Raw genomic sequence first — 15,659 nt, forward strand, 5'->3', positions numbered from 1 at the left:
CTAATATCATTATATACATATAGTACTAATGATATCTATATATAGTATCTATACCTATATAGAAATATATATATTATATATATATATATATATATATATATAATATATATAATCTTAGCGTCACAAGGTTGTGACACCAGATTGCAAATAAATCCACAGCTCAATCAAGCAGTCATAGTGTGACCTGTTGAATCTTAAATAATATAACTTTTTTTTATCATAGATTAATTAGTTTTCTCTTTAGAAAGGTTTTCCGATTGGTTTCATAAATTTTCAGGATGTGCTTTTATCTTCAGAAAGCTGTGTTAATTCAATAGGAAGTTTTGCCTGGGGCAACAACATAAATTATTTCTTAAAAAATGTAAAGACTTCAGATTTTTTACTTAAATGTATTAAGAGAAGCTTTTGCGCTTCAGGATATTAAATATCAGCTGTCAGAGAGATACATGTGGGTGGAGGTGAACCTTTCAACACTTATCTCTCTCTCTCTCTCTCTCTCTCTCTCTCTCTCTCTCTCTCTCTCTCTCTGTTTCAGACACAACTCCCTTGTAAGTTACCGCGTTCTTCAAAATTGATATGTATACGCTGTGACCTGTCTGTTATTCGAATTTCAAATTCCGTATTTTTCGTGCCTTCGAAAATTACGATTTTTTTTTTAATCTCTTCTCCAAAGTAGTCTGTGTTGCAAATCAGATCTAATTTCCTTCAAATTAGTGGAGAAAATGAGTATCGTCAGTGCTTTATTTCACGTCTCTCTTCATTTCGTTTTAAAATTGAGGCTGAATATTATCAGGTCTTCATCTCAGTTCTCTCATTTCGTCGTAAAATGTAGACATGAATGCAAGCAGCCTTAGATAGGTGAATCCTTCGTAATACCCATTGTGGGTTGGGGCTGGGCAGCTGCTGCCCCTCGTGACACAGGGCGGTATCCTTCCGTGCATTGGAAGGTCCTTCATTCCACTCCCAGAATTCGGATCCACAGGTTTTCAGAGGTAAATCAAAGAGGGGAAGCTGAATGAAGAAGCCTGGAGTTCCTCCACGGTTCGAGCCCACAGAAGTGGAAGACCAACATAATTAGTGTCCAACTACCTCCGTTCTTATTCCCTTTCTTCGAGCTGACTTTCCTGTTACACCTTTCGTACCACATTTCAGCGCTGAATGACCTCATAGATCCCAACGCTTGGCCTTTGGCTGAAATTCTATAGTGCCTGATTCTGTAGGAGACAGTGGCCTCAGTGCACCTCAGGCTGCGCACTGTGGGCAATTACTTCAGGTTCATTGCAGCGGCCGTTCCTCCCCAAGCTGCAACCCGTTTCATTCCTTTTACTGTACCTCCGTTTATGTTCTTTCTTCCATCTTACTTTCCACCGTCTCCTGAGAAATTATTCATTGTGCAACTGCGAGGTTTACCTCCTGTTACACCTTTCAGACCACTTTTGCTGTCAATTTCTCTTTCAGCGCTGAATGACCTCATCTCATAAGTAGGTCCCAGTGCTTGGCCTTTGACCTAAATCTTATATTCCTGGTCCTATAACAGCTAGAGTAGATTCACATCAACCGAGCATCTGATGTCTAGGCCAGCCCCTTACGACGCTCCTGATTGGCTGTTGATAAGCCAATCACAGGGCTTGAAAGTTGGAAACCCTCAGTCTCTCGAGAGAGTTCACATTGGCAGGATGTATGTTCCACCTCTCCTGAGGGATACATCTTTCAAAAGAGAGGTGGAACATACATCCTGCCTGTGTGAACTCGAGAGAGACCAAGAGTTCCAGCCCTGTGATTGGCTTATCAACAGCCAATCAGGAGCGTCGTAAGAGACGTGCCTAGACATCAGATGCACGTGTGATGTGAATCTACTATAGTAGGAAGAAGCAAACAAACAAACGGTTAGTAGTACTTCAGAGGCGCCCTTGAGTTGGATGAACGCTTGTGAAGAGCCCCGGGGAACTGCACTAAAGAGGCCCCGCGTCTTCGCATGGAATGGAAGAATTAGCCAAGAGGAAGAAATGAGGAGAACAAGATCAAGAAGAAGGAGGAGAAGGAGAGAAAGGCAACGAAGGGGAAGAAGAGCCCAAGGCAGGTACAACACAGGCGATAGACTTCAAATGACTATAACAAACTCTGCTATGCCGCCGCCGTGGGGGGTCTTTCAGACTCCTCCTCCTCCTCATGGAATCGAACCTCTTTTTAAAAGAGTCAGCCCTTGGTCCTCCTCACAGGGACTTCGTTTGTTAGTTTGTGAAGTTGACGTTAAGATTTACCATAATCAGTATGTTCTACCTGGCATTAGACCTTATTGGAATTGTTCGTAATCGTGAAATTCAAATCCATCCATTTTTAATTTCTCGGGGAAATTTTTTTTTTTTTCGTTCGAATTTATGATTTTATACGCCATAATTTTTTTTTCGAAATTTCGACTTAATTGCCATATTCTTTTTTTTGCGTTTGAATTTTCGACTTCAGACACTATATTCTTTTTTTTTATTTTCTGACTTTAGACGCCACATTTTGTTTTTTATTTATTTATTTTTTTTAATTTTCCAATTTAGGTGCAATTTTTTTTTTTTTTTTTTTTTTCAACTCTAGACGTGGTCTTATCGTGTGTTGTGAAAGAGAAATATATGAATAAAAGACACGTAGAGACTAGAAATATGTAGATAGAGGATTATATTAGAAAAATATGAATTGTGTGACCTGACATGAATCTAAGAGATTTAGCTGTTTGAAATTTAGAGTTTCTTTGTCGCCATGTAGAGCAGATCTCTCTCTCTCTCTCTCTCTCTCTCTCTCTCTCTCTCTCTCTCTCTCTCTTTTTCTCCATGTAGTGCAAATATTTTCTCTCTTTCTCTCCTCTCTCTCTCTCTGCAGTATAGTTTTGGTCACCAACACTAAGAAAAGACATAAATAGATTTGGAGTACAAGCAAGAGCCACAAAGTTCATTCCATCCATCAGGCTTAGAAACACGACGATTGGGAGGACAACTAATAGAAACATTGAAATTACTGAAAGGCAAAACAAAAGTAGACAGTAATCTATTTACGTTAAACGAAAACCGGACAAGAAATAATGGATGGAAACTAAAACTGAAGAGATTCAACACATCTCATTGCGGGAACTTCTTCACATACAAGATGTGTGACATATTGAATAAACTGCCACCAGAAGTTGTAAACAGCAACAATATGGTAGAATTTAAAAGAAAGCTAAACAAAAATAGAACACAGTGAATGAACAGTAAAACCTGCTCCTAGAAATAAGTGAGCACACGATGTCTCCTCGGATGGACTAACAATTCTTTGAGACATCCTAATCCTTGTAACTCCTTGTGACTCTCTCTCTCTCTCTCTCTCTCTCTCTCTCTCTCTCTCTCTCTCTCTCTCTCTCTGTGTGTGTGTGTGTGGTATATCCATTTCTCTCTAGCGTTTTGTAATGATACTGTTATACAATAAAATTGCTAGTAGTGTTCCAGTTTTTGCCTCAAGTAAATCATCATTTTGAGCTTTGATAAACTCACAGAATCGTTTTTCTATCCCTAAGCTGAAAGTAAAATGTACTTTGAAAGTCTTGCGACAGTCAGAAAGAGTCAGAGAACGACCCATTACACAAATTACAGGAAAAAAGACCAAATAATTAAAATGGAAAATGATTTTAAGCATCTGTTCTTGATGTTTTACCGTTTACTAGAATACTGCGTTCGATCAAAAAATATGTAGGATTAAAAGGAATGCAGATTGTTCCTAAGGTGACAAACTGTTTTGCTTTTTACGTCAGATCGTATCATATTTATACGTATATTCTTTATTAACAGACCTACGCATATAAAAATGGAATAGATATTTTTACCTGAAGAATATGATGTAGTGACGCTAGCTTATTCTGACGGAAATGAATTCATTAAATTATTAAATTAATGGATAGGTAAATTAATCAACAATTTCCTTGAAAACACTACACGTAATTCCTTGCTTATGGGCGAGGCGAAAAGTATAGAAATTTATCTTTAGTGGAAATGTTGAAATTAACATTAGCTGCTGCATTCATATGCAATTTCCGTGATGCAACATTTTGCTCTCAAATTGAATTTTCAGTCGTACGTGAAACACGGGTTCGGTTTCCACGGTCACCGGTAGGTCTTTCAGGTAAGTAAACCATAGGTCTTTCTGTTAGCCGATGAATGGAATATTCTTTAACTGCCTCTTTTGAGTCTCGAGCAATTTAGGTTTCCCAATATTATAGAAGTGATCATAAAAATCGAAATCCGGGGATTAAAAGCTTCACTGATCCTTTCAGTGATCTGGGATAGGAGTAGGGTCGCCTGTACTATCAATAAATTTTTTAAAATTATAATATCTATCATATTTAAATCACATATCCCACTATGATGAGCGCATATGGAAAGCAGAATAAGCAAATACACGCAATTCCTCTCTTTGACGCTAAAATCAAGCGATACTCTTGTTTGCAAGAAGACTTCAAAATAAAAATGAGAGCATGGATATGTGGCTTTAATATACTAAACACCCACTTTCACTCCCGAAGATTACAGAAATCCTCAGCTAACTGAAATAGCTGTGTAGTATATCGCTTTCAGCTGTAACATCTTTCTGTCAAAGGTCAGTGTAAATATATATATCTATCTATATATATATATATATATATATATATATATATATATATATATATATATATATATATATATATATGTATAAGCTATGCTGTATTTTTTTATTCTTATTTATTTATTTGTTTTTTTTATCTTTAATAAGTGAGACCTCTTCTTTCTGCATTTCCCTTTACCTCCTCTTACCTCTTCCAAATGAACACCTTAATATTCTTTTGAAGCTTTAATTTCAAGTCTGTGGCCCCTTTGGTGGGCTTGTTCCATACGAATAGGGTTTATATTTGAATAATAATTATGTTATTATTATTATTATTATTATTTTTATTATTATTGGGAAAAACTCTCTATCACGAGAGTATATATATATATATTTTTTCTAAAGGGTTCACAATAATAAAAAATGTTAAGAGCTCGTATATAATTTAAAAACACCTTATAGAGCTTTCGAACCCCTCCCAGGTGTGGACCCTTAGAACATTATTATTATTATTATTATTATTATTATTATTATTATTATTATTATTATTATTATTATTATTATTATTACACTGCAACCCTTTCACGTAATAATCATACATTCGCTCCTCATCCATTTCCACCCAACTCTCTCTCTCTCTCTCTCTCTCTCTCTCTCTCTCTCTTCTCCCCTCTCCCCTTCTCCTTCTCCCCTCCTCCCCCTAGCCCTCTCCTCTCTCTCCCTATCACTCTCTCTCTCTCTCTCTCATAGGAATAGAATCTAATTTCTTTAGGAAAGATTATTGCGTTGAATTGAGAACGGAAGAGTATTGTGGCATTAAAAATCTCAGTAATTCCTGCAATGTTAACCTGTCATTTTACGATTTTGTTCGTGTGCCTCAGAGAAAACGCCTATTTCTTGCTTTTATAAAAAAAAACAACACCGTTTTCTTATTTCTCTTCTTGCCGTGGGGCTTTGAAATCACTATCTGCCAAGTCTGAAAGTGAATGAATCTATCACCCCCACCAACCCTGCCCCACCCCCCCCCCCATCACCCCCCCCCACCCCTATCACCCCCCCCCCCCCCACCCCAACCCCCCCACCCCCTTATTTCAATTTAAGGAGGTCATCGTAATCAGCAGCCATTAATCATTAGTCTCCTGTTGAAAGAATAAAAAAAAAAAAAAAACATTTCTCTGGAAAAGTCACCTCGACCCTCATACTGGGATACAAAAATAGAATTTTTTTTTTTCTAATTCCCGAATTTCCTTCGGGAATTAAAAAAAAAGATCTAGCTTTAGGTGGTCTCGGTATAATTCTGTATGAACCGCGTCCCATGAAACTTTCAGCCACTGCCCCGTGTTAGCCTGTCCTACAGCGTTGCCAAACGCACGGTCGTGGCTATATTTAACCTTAGATAAAATCCAAACTACTGAGGCTAGAGGGTTACAATTGGGTATGTTTGATGATTGGAGGGTAGATGATCAACATACCAACTTGCAGCCCTCTAGCCTCGGTATTTTTTAAGATATGAGGGCGGACGGACAGACAAAAAGCCATCCTTTTTAGCTTTCTGTAAAAGAAAACTATCCTCAATAGTTTTCTTTAACAAAAAGCTAAAAAGGCAAACCGGTCTTTTGAAATAATCCCGAGTTTGATTTCCAACTCCACAAAAGTCACTTTCTTATTTCGTTTGAGCAATAAATTTCAAGCCAGGGTGAAATTGGTTGAAAGCCTGGCTTTCTGTTTGCTTTGCAAAGATCCGATTTCTTGCTTTTGAACGCAAACTGAATGACGTATTTTCCTCTTGGGGACAATGGCCATATTTAAGCGGTTTCTTTCTTGACGCCGGTCGTTCTGTTGAATGTTTTAAATGGTTTATTTCTGTCGGTCTATATGAATACGTATTCGTCTCTAAATCCACACACGCGCGCTCATACACACTCAAAGCGAGCAAGACTATACGGTGTCTCCTGGACGAGATGACGACGCAAAAATACAGAGATATACAGCAAGATTAGCAGCTCCAATATGAATGAAATAGTAAATCCCAAACGTCTCAAATAAGCACAAAGAGAGACCCGAGATATTTGCGTAATTGTATCAACCCTCACTATCCCTTGCATCGCCAGTTCCGGAGCAGGAACAGAATTCCGGATCCCAGAAGTATAGAGGGAGAGAAAGGTTTCCTCGAAAATATGTGCTATAAGCTGGTCTGAAGCTCGTGAATTCGTCACTGCTAATGAGAAGATTGTGAATGTGTCACTGCTCAGGCGAAGTGAATTGCTCACTATTAAGGCGAAATATACAGATGGGTTTGTTGCGTCAAGTATGTGAATGTGTCACTGTTAATATGAAGTACGTGAATGACACTGTTAATAGGAAGTACGTGAATGTGTCACTGTTAATAGGAACTATGTGAATGTGTGTCTGTTAATATAAAGTACGTGAATGTGTCACTGTTAATAGGAAGTACGTGAATGTCACTGTTGATATGAAGCTCGTGAATTTGTCACTTTTAATGAGAAGATTGTGAATGTGTCACTGTTAATATAGAGTACGTGAATGTGTCACTGTTAATGTGAAGATTGCGAATGTGTCACTGCTCACGCGAAATGAATTGATCACAAGTAATGTGAAATATACAGAATGGTTTGTTGCGTCAAATATGTGAATATGCCACGGTTAATACGAAGTAGTACTATGTGAATGTGTCACTGTCAAGACGATTTTAACTTTAAGTCCTTCCCAGTTTCCAGGGAATTCTGTAACTTAATGAATTTTTCCATTTTTATCCCACTCTATACTACCTCTTGACTAAGAGAAAAAATTACACAGTTAAAAATTTCTCCGAAAGTTAGCGTACATTAAGACCTAAAGAAAATTTTTTTTTTTATAAAAATAAAAAAGTTCCTCCATAAGTTTCATTTGTTTGGAAGAGGGTCATTGCTAGAGAGAGAGAGAGAGAGAGAGACTTTTTGTCCTAGTTTTTTTTATCGGGCTTAACCAACAAGACAATTATAATTATTATATTCATCTCATTTCCAGTTCAATAATGTTCGACTGTATCATTTTTGTTTGATCGTGATAATTTCTTATCGAATAAAATCAGTATTAATTTGTAACATTCTCTCTCTCTCTCTCTCTCTCTCTCTCTCTCTCTCTCTCTCTCTCTCTCTCTCTCTCTCTCTCTCTCTCCTATTAGCTTAAAGCCCAAGTGACAATGAAAAAAATTCAAGCTTAACTTTGATCCTTTTCACGATGTGTCCTAATATTTATAAAGGAAATAGGGGTTATAACCTTACAAAATCCAAGGAATTTGTTATCTTTATTATTATTATTATTATTATTATTATTATTATTATTATTATTACTATCATTATTATTATCATTATTATTATTATTATTATTATCATTCATAAACTCATTAATCACGAAAATAGTGAAGAAACCCACAATGGTGTGAAAGTGTATAATATATATATATATAGTATATATATATATATATATATATAATATATATATACCATATATATATATATATATATATATATATATATCTATATATCTAACATATATTTACACATTACATTGTGGGTATCCTCATTATTATTATTATTATTATTATTATTATTATTATTATTATTATTATTATTATTATTATTATTATTATTATTATTATTATTATTAATTTCTCTCTAGAGGACTAGAACGCGAATACCATAATTATACCATCTTAATTCATATCATATTTGCTATCACCCCTAAAAAAAAAAAGGATGCCTTTATTTCGTCTCAGACTGACCCTACTAATTGGAAACAAGAGATATCTTGGCCTTTAACACCGAGGGAGAAAAAACAATCGAAAAAAGAAGGGGGGAAGGAGGGAAGATTAGCCCCGAATTCGGGAGATAGAAAAAAATAGAAAAGAAAGCTACAGAAACTAAACAGCTTGGGATAACCTCATCTAAAATGTCCATCTCTCCCTTTTTGTTTTGATAGATTTCGCTCGTGATTTTCCTGCAACTTATGGCTGGACTCAGGTAACTAGATATTTTTCCATGGATTAATATCTGCATTGAAGAAAATTCATGAGAGAGAAGACATCTGAAGACTTTTTTATTGCAAAGATGGGATCTGGACTGATAGATTGTTGCCATATTGAATTACCTGGTGCAAAGCGGGAAGGAGACGCTGTTTATGATCTTAGATTCAGCGAAGGAAAGATCTTAACCGCAAGAGAAAATGGCGTTCAAGTTTCTTCCTGACGCGAATTCGACCCTGGAGAGAAGTTCGGTCCTCGGAAGAACTTCGAGCCTTGAAGGAAGTTCGAATCTCAAAATAATTTCGAACCTGGAAAAAACTTCGATCCTTGAAAGAATTCCAATCTCAAAATAATTCAGAACCTAGAGAGAAGTCCGAAACTCGGAATAAAAAGGTTCGAACCTCGAAGGAAGTTCGAACCTCGAAAGAAGTTCGAACCTCGAAAGAAATTCGAACCTCAAAAATAACTTCGAATCTCGACAGAACTTCGAACTTGGAAAGAATTTCGAACTTCGAAAGAAAATCGAAGCTCGAAAAGAGTTCGAACCGCCGCATAAACAAAGATAAATTCTCCACTTCATTTCTTATTCTGATGATCAAAGTGTCTCGGTGCAAATCCGACCCACAAATCTATTTAGGAAAGTCGAGAGAGCCGAAGATTTCATTTGTATCAGGAACTGGCAAAAACCTTAGTTTCTCATCAGAGATAAATGTTCACGTCTCCTAACGTAGGAAATCGTCGCCTTTAACTTCAGCTATCCGACAGCTTTCTCGGCATCTGATTTTGCCTTTGTGAAACGAAAATTATTTTGAGTCGTTTTTCGGAGTTGTGAATCACACAGGTGAGAGAATTCAAATCGCATTTTGTATTAAGCTGTAGAAATGCTTTCAGACATCATTTGCAAATGCTTGAGTCTCGTCGCTCGTTTCACAAAAGCATCGGTGAGTAAGGATGCCTCCACACTTTCGTAGAACGTGTCCTCAGCATGTCGGTTACGTGTCGCACACAAATAGCAAACATATTTAATGCAAGTCAGTGACTTATTGGTAGTCGTATCCAATGCTTCGTAAGATTATCCAGCATTTAGATATAACGTACACAAATCGCAAACATGTTGGATATAAGTCAGTAACTTGTAGTCGTTCCCAGTGCTTTGTATCGCGCACAAATTACAAACATGTTGTATATAAGTCAGCGACGTCATGGCAGTCGTAACCAGCGCTTTGTACAGTTATCCAGCATTTAGCCAAAGATCCGATCCCCATCTGAGACGTTGATGACATGTTCTATTTGCAGTGTGTGGGATTTTTATAAGAAGAATTCCGTGGATTATTTCTACAGACACCCTACTCCTTTTTTTTTTTTTTTTTTTTTTTTCGCGAGATGCTAGCAGCAGTTTCATCTCATCTATCACGACTGGGACTGTTACGCTTACTATATACCTCATACACAGCCATTTATGTTCCTCTACTGGAATCCTCCAACATAAAAAAAGAAAATAGATGAAATATTCTCTTGGAATTCCAGACCAACTAGAAATCTCAAATCCCATTTTAGAAGTCAACAGCAGCAAAAAGCAAGCCGCGTAGAATATACTGAAGCAAAAGAGAAAATAAATAAAAAAAAGTTGAAATAAAACCAAAACAGGGCCGAAGGGAGAGAAATATCGGGAGAGAGAAGTAAAAATGATACAAAACGTCCAGGTTGCAAGACAAGGAATTAATTGAATTCCAGCCAAGAGGAAAAGGTTTCGCTTTTGTATTTACACGTTCCCGCGTTCTTGACAAAACCGCGATAGAAGAATGAAACGCGTTGGGTTTTTTCCCAGTTTTTCTATTTTCTATTCGAAGGGGAAAACACTCTATGTGTTCCACATATCTCACACATGACCAGAGAGTCTTTATTGGGGATTCTGAAACGTCGGTAACATCTACCGCCGCACGGTATACGACGTTAATTCCATAACAGTTCTTAATGGTTGCCTCTACAGTCCTTTACCGTGTATCTAAATTCTCTCTCTCTCTCTCTCTCTCTCTCTCTCTCTCTCTCTCTCTCTCTCTCTCTCTGTCTCACCTGTCTAAGTCTGCGTTTTTTTTATGTGAATTGGAACTTCATAAAGGAAAAATACTTCCCCAGAGCGCAAATATGTTTCGCACTTACATTCCATGTTCTCTCTCTCTCTCTCTCTCTCTCTCTCTTTTGATCCTGTTTTTCCCGACACAAAGATGAACCCTAATAATGGACATTATTTCAAAAGACGACAAAAGGCAGATTACTTCAAAAGGTTGGTGGTAAACAAATTTATTAACCACAGCAAAAAAAAAAAAAAAAACGCAAAGAAAGCTACAAAACAGAGAGAGAGAGAGAGAACAGCCTTGATCAATTATATTAATAAATTTTGAACTGAACTGAAATATCCTGAATTAGTTACGGTCGTCATTAAATTCCGTAAACTGAGCTCGCTAAAATTATATGCACGTAAAAAACATATTTCCTGTTAAATTCTGTTAAATATTCAAATGAACAGCTTATTCTTTGCTAGCATTGAATTTTAACTCAATGACCCCTTTGTAAACTTGGATTTCAAGTTAATGGTTTGTTCCATAATAATAATTATGAAAATGATGATAATAATAATACTGTTCTTTGGAAGTTTGAATTTTAAGTCAGTGGCCCTTTTGGTGGGCTTGTTCCATATGAAATAGGGTTGATCTTCTGAATAATAATAATAATAATAATAATAATAATAATAATAATAATATAATAATAATAATTAATAATAATAATGATATAATAATAATAATAACTAATAATGATATAATAATAATAATAATAATAATAATAATAATAATAATAATAATAATAATAATAATAATAAGCAAAACGAGCTGACCATAATGTAGTAGCTGATTTAGGCAATAAAATATAAGAGACCAAACCTAATAAAACATTGTGAATTGAGGTGATCCGCATTAGTATACACTATATTTAACTCCCCTCAACTTACGTTGAAAACATATAGGATATATATATATATATATATATATATATTATATATAATATATATATATATATATGGACCTGGCTCTCTCAAAATCATTCCTTGCTTTACTTCCATTCTAGTCGGTTGGTACCTAAGTGGTTCGTCTTTTCTTTTTTTAACTATTTATATATTTTTATTGCATTTTAACATGAATACTATTTTGAATTCTTATTTAATTTGTTTTTTAATATATGCATTCCTCTTTTAACAGGCTGAAGATGCACAAAGTTGATGTGCGAAACGTTTTATAATAAATCTTTTGGCCATTCATGTGAGTATCAATGGGCCTCCTGAACCTCTATATATATATATATATATAGGTATATATATATATATATATATATATATATATATATATATATATATATATAATATATATAAAATATACATTAATAAGCACAAAGCTAATGAAATTATGCCATGTGAATACACAAGTTCATACATATATAAATGAATAAGATAAACTGGGCAAAGCCGTAATTTGAATAACTCTTGGAAGTCAGTACGAATAGCACTAACAATTAGACTGGATAAATAAACGGATCTCATAACAGAAACAAACACAAATTATAGGGCACCAAAGTACCTTTCTCCTCACATTCCATAAACCATAGCGTAGTGCCCTACTGAATGGGGCTCTCTAACGAGAATTATTATTTCTAATTGTATATAGTGCATGCATATACATGCATGAGTGTGGCTATATAATATATATAATATAGTATAGATGTTATATAATAATAATATATATAGATATATATATATATATATATATTACATATATATATATATAATATATATATATGATGTATATATTATGTATATATATATATATAATATATATATATATATATATATGTGTGTGTGGGTGTGTGTGTGTGTACGTGTGTGTATGTATATGGAACTAATGAACACATGAGCACGTGTGGGTTAACTGGTAACGCCCTGGCCTGTCACTGGAAAAAGCCAGGTTTGGTCCCTATTTGAGTCAGAAATTTATACATATATATTTGTATATGTATTTATGAATGAACGAGAGTGACTTGAGAGCATCTCAGATTGAAAAATGATGTTACCTCTGAAAATGAACCCGCCACCCCACATTAATTCATTTTTGTGTATATATCCTTACACGCATGTAAATACGGCACAGAATACTACTCGTGTGAGACTTCACTTAAACGGGATGGTTTAGATTCCAGATTCTTAAATTTATTAGGTTGCAATTTACAAAGCACTAGCTTTCAAAGACGTTCAGTCATCTGCATCAGGTAGCGAGTGTATCAGTACCTAAAGAAGAAATAAAAAAAAGAAGAGTGTACGTCTTCGAAATCCAGTACTTTGTAAATAGCACTTTGTAGATGAAAGAATCTGGTATTTGAATTATCCCTTCTTATCGAAGCGTTAACACAAGTAGCAGGAATGTCTATATTCAGTGAAGTTGTGTGGCTATTTTTGTGTTTACGGTACAGAATATTGTAGCTGGTTCTAAACACGTTCGTAATACTATTTGTTTTCTTAACACGTATCACTTAAACTACATTCAACAGTAATACGATAATTGAATCACAGTATTTTATCAGCTCGAGAATTGAATCTGTCAGTCTGTCACAAACATTCATTTATACGAAATATTCGAAGGCAATGGATAGACAGATAGATATATAGATGGAGAGAGAGAGAAAGAGAGATTTCAAAAGGTGTTTTTACGTTGTTGAGGGGAAGAGATGAGTTCATGAAACGTTTGTAAATTAGAAATATCTTCTCTCCTGAATGAAAGGGTTAAAAGATTAGAACTCTGGTGCCTCCAGTGTAGGTGTGAGGATTGCCGTTACTTAAAACTTTCTTCCAGAATGAAATTATTCCGACTCTTTTTCCCCTTAAAATAAATATTCTTTAGCTCTCCCGTTTATTTTAGAATGAATTCTCCTTTGATCTCTCGTTGTATATTTCAATATTCGAATTTCTTTTCTTTATCAGAGAGCAGAAGGAGAAGTGTAATACAGGGATGGATTATAATCTAATGGCAAATTTATCCACACTGATAGATTTTGTGAGCGAAAAGGGGATATCTGGAGTCAAAGTAAAAAGGAAAGAGAGAGAGAGAGAAGGGGGGATAAAATGTAGCCTTTATGAAGCTATGACCTACAGATTGTGACGAACAAGCAGAACACAAGGAAACTACCTTTTTCTGGTCGCAATTATGAAATTATACCCATTTCTGTAAAAGAAGGGCAAAAGATTTTGGGAAAAAAATAATCCGAACGTGTGATGTTTTCCTATTCATCTCTGTGCCTTTGTCTTTACAACTCAAAAAGTGGGTTATTCTAAATTCTGTTCTGAGTTCTATAAGTAAATCTGGTACTAAATATGCATGAGAACGGGGTAATGAAATATGACTTGTCTGTAGCTAATTCCTTGGCAAATTCAGTCCAAATCCGGAAAAGAATAGATATTGGATGCTAAACATTTTATATATTTTCCAGAGAGAATTAGGAAACAGCACAAAAATTCACAGAATGAACAAAAACAATCAGACGGCTACCGAAAGGAAATATCAGTGACGTTTAGCATAGTAAGAGTCAAAGTCTAGAGAAGAAAGTACCTGAAAATCACACAAACGCACACACACACACACACAAGCACATAATAAAAAAGAAGAACAGAAACTCAAAACGAAATATAATCCACTCACAAATACAGGCTCAGCGACTGGAAACAGAATCAGAACCAAAACTCTACTAGTCGCGGGGAAAAGATGCTTTAAGAATGTTTACAAACGCCTCCTTCCTTCACTCCTCTTCTTCTTCTGTGAGCGAGACAGACAAGAACACCTTTCGAACTGCGAGACTTCTCGCGGACAAGTGAAGCGAAGGAAGCGAGGCGCCTCTCCTTGATCAGTCTAGTTCCCTTACCTTGGTTGCTGCCGATGGGCTCTGGCTGACGGCGAGGGGAGGTCTACGGGGCAAAGGGCCGATGCAACAGGTTAAATCCCCTTCGGAGGAGGAGCAGGAGGGTGACGCCGGACGTGGGGGTGGAGTGGAACATCCATAAACCCCCCACCCCCCATCCTTTTACTTCCATAAAGTGCCAGTCGGCGCGCACGAGAGAGAGAGAGAGAGGGGGGGTGGTTTGTGAAGGGGGGTTGGGGACAGGCCGAGAGAGAGAGAGAGATAGAGAAAGGGAGGGAGAAAGAGAGAGAGAGTGGGGTGAAGGGGGTTGGGGACAGGAGAGAGAGAGAGAGAGAGAGAGAAAGGGAAAAAAGAGAGAAAAAAAAGGTGAGATGAGAAAATAATACAGAAAATATAAGCAAAAATTTCCAGTCTAGTTTTGTCTCTAAAAGATTTCTTTTTCAGTTTACGAGGCAGGAGGATAGAATTATTGATATGTTAAACGTTATTACAAAGTGCATACTCTTTCTTATATAGTTTCTGAGAGCAAGACAGAAAGGTCCACAACAAATGGTCCCTGAATTAATACAAATTTAACCTAAATAAAAGTCCATTCTTTTGTTATGTATCAAGAAATAAGAAGTAAGCATTTACAGACGTTCTCATAATGGCTTTCTCATTATTTCCATCTCAGTTCCTCAATTTATCTGAATATTGCCCCCCCCAAAAAAAAATAAAGGAATTTTAATTTGACATATTACAATGAACGAGGACCCGGGCCCACACACGTGCGTGTGAAAATCGGGCCCCTCCCACTTTCACTTCAAGCACTTAGAAGCTCCGCCCACTATCACACCCCGCCCACTCATGGCGACACGCCCACCTACTCCTGGAGACACGCCCACACCTAGTCACCTACGCTGAAGAAGATCTTCCCACTGGCACTACACAATACGTCCCATCATGTTGTGTACCCACGTTTTTTCCTCTACCCACACGCCCATGCTGCTTCCCCTCTTCTTCTTTCCCTCCCCCTCTCACACGCGTCCAACCTCCCCTCCCCCACCTAGACATCCCACCTCTCACACTCAAGCAAACAGAC

General features: G+C 36.4%; 1 protein-coding gene across 2 annotated transcripts in view; it reads right to left on the bottom strand.

Moving 5' to 3' along the window:
* LOC135219923 (uncharacterized) overlaps positions 1–14,723 on the bottom strand; it is an 84,584-nt gene extending 69,861 nt beyond the window's left edge. Inside the window, exon 1 of one of the 2 annotated variants that reach the window (XM_064257134.1) lies at positions 14,582–14,723. The gene's annotated coding sequence lies outside the window, so the exon portion shown is untranslated. Of the gene's footprint in view, positions 1–14,361; positions 14,547–14,581 lie in introns of those variants that run through there. The other variant, XM_064257135.1, reaches the window with a different exon arrangement.
* Between the last annotated feature and the right edge of the window lie 936 nt (positions 14,724–15,659).

The sequence above is a fragment of the Macrobrachium nipponense genome, chromosome 1 (genome assembly GCF_015104395.2).
Source record: "Macrobrachium nipponense isolate FS-2020 chromosome 1, ASM1510439v2, whole genome shotgun sequence".
Taxonomy (NCBI): Eukaryota; Metazoa; Arthropoda; class Malacostraca; order Decapoda; family Palaemonidae; genus Macrobrachium; species Macrobrachium nipponense.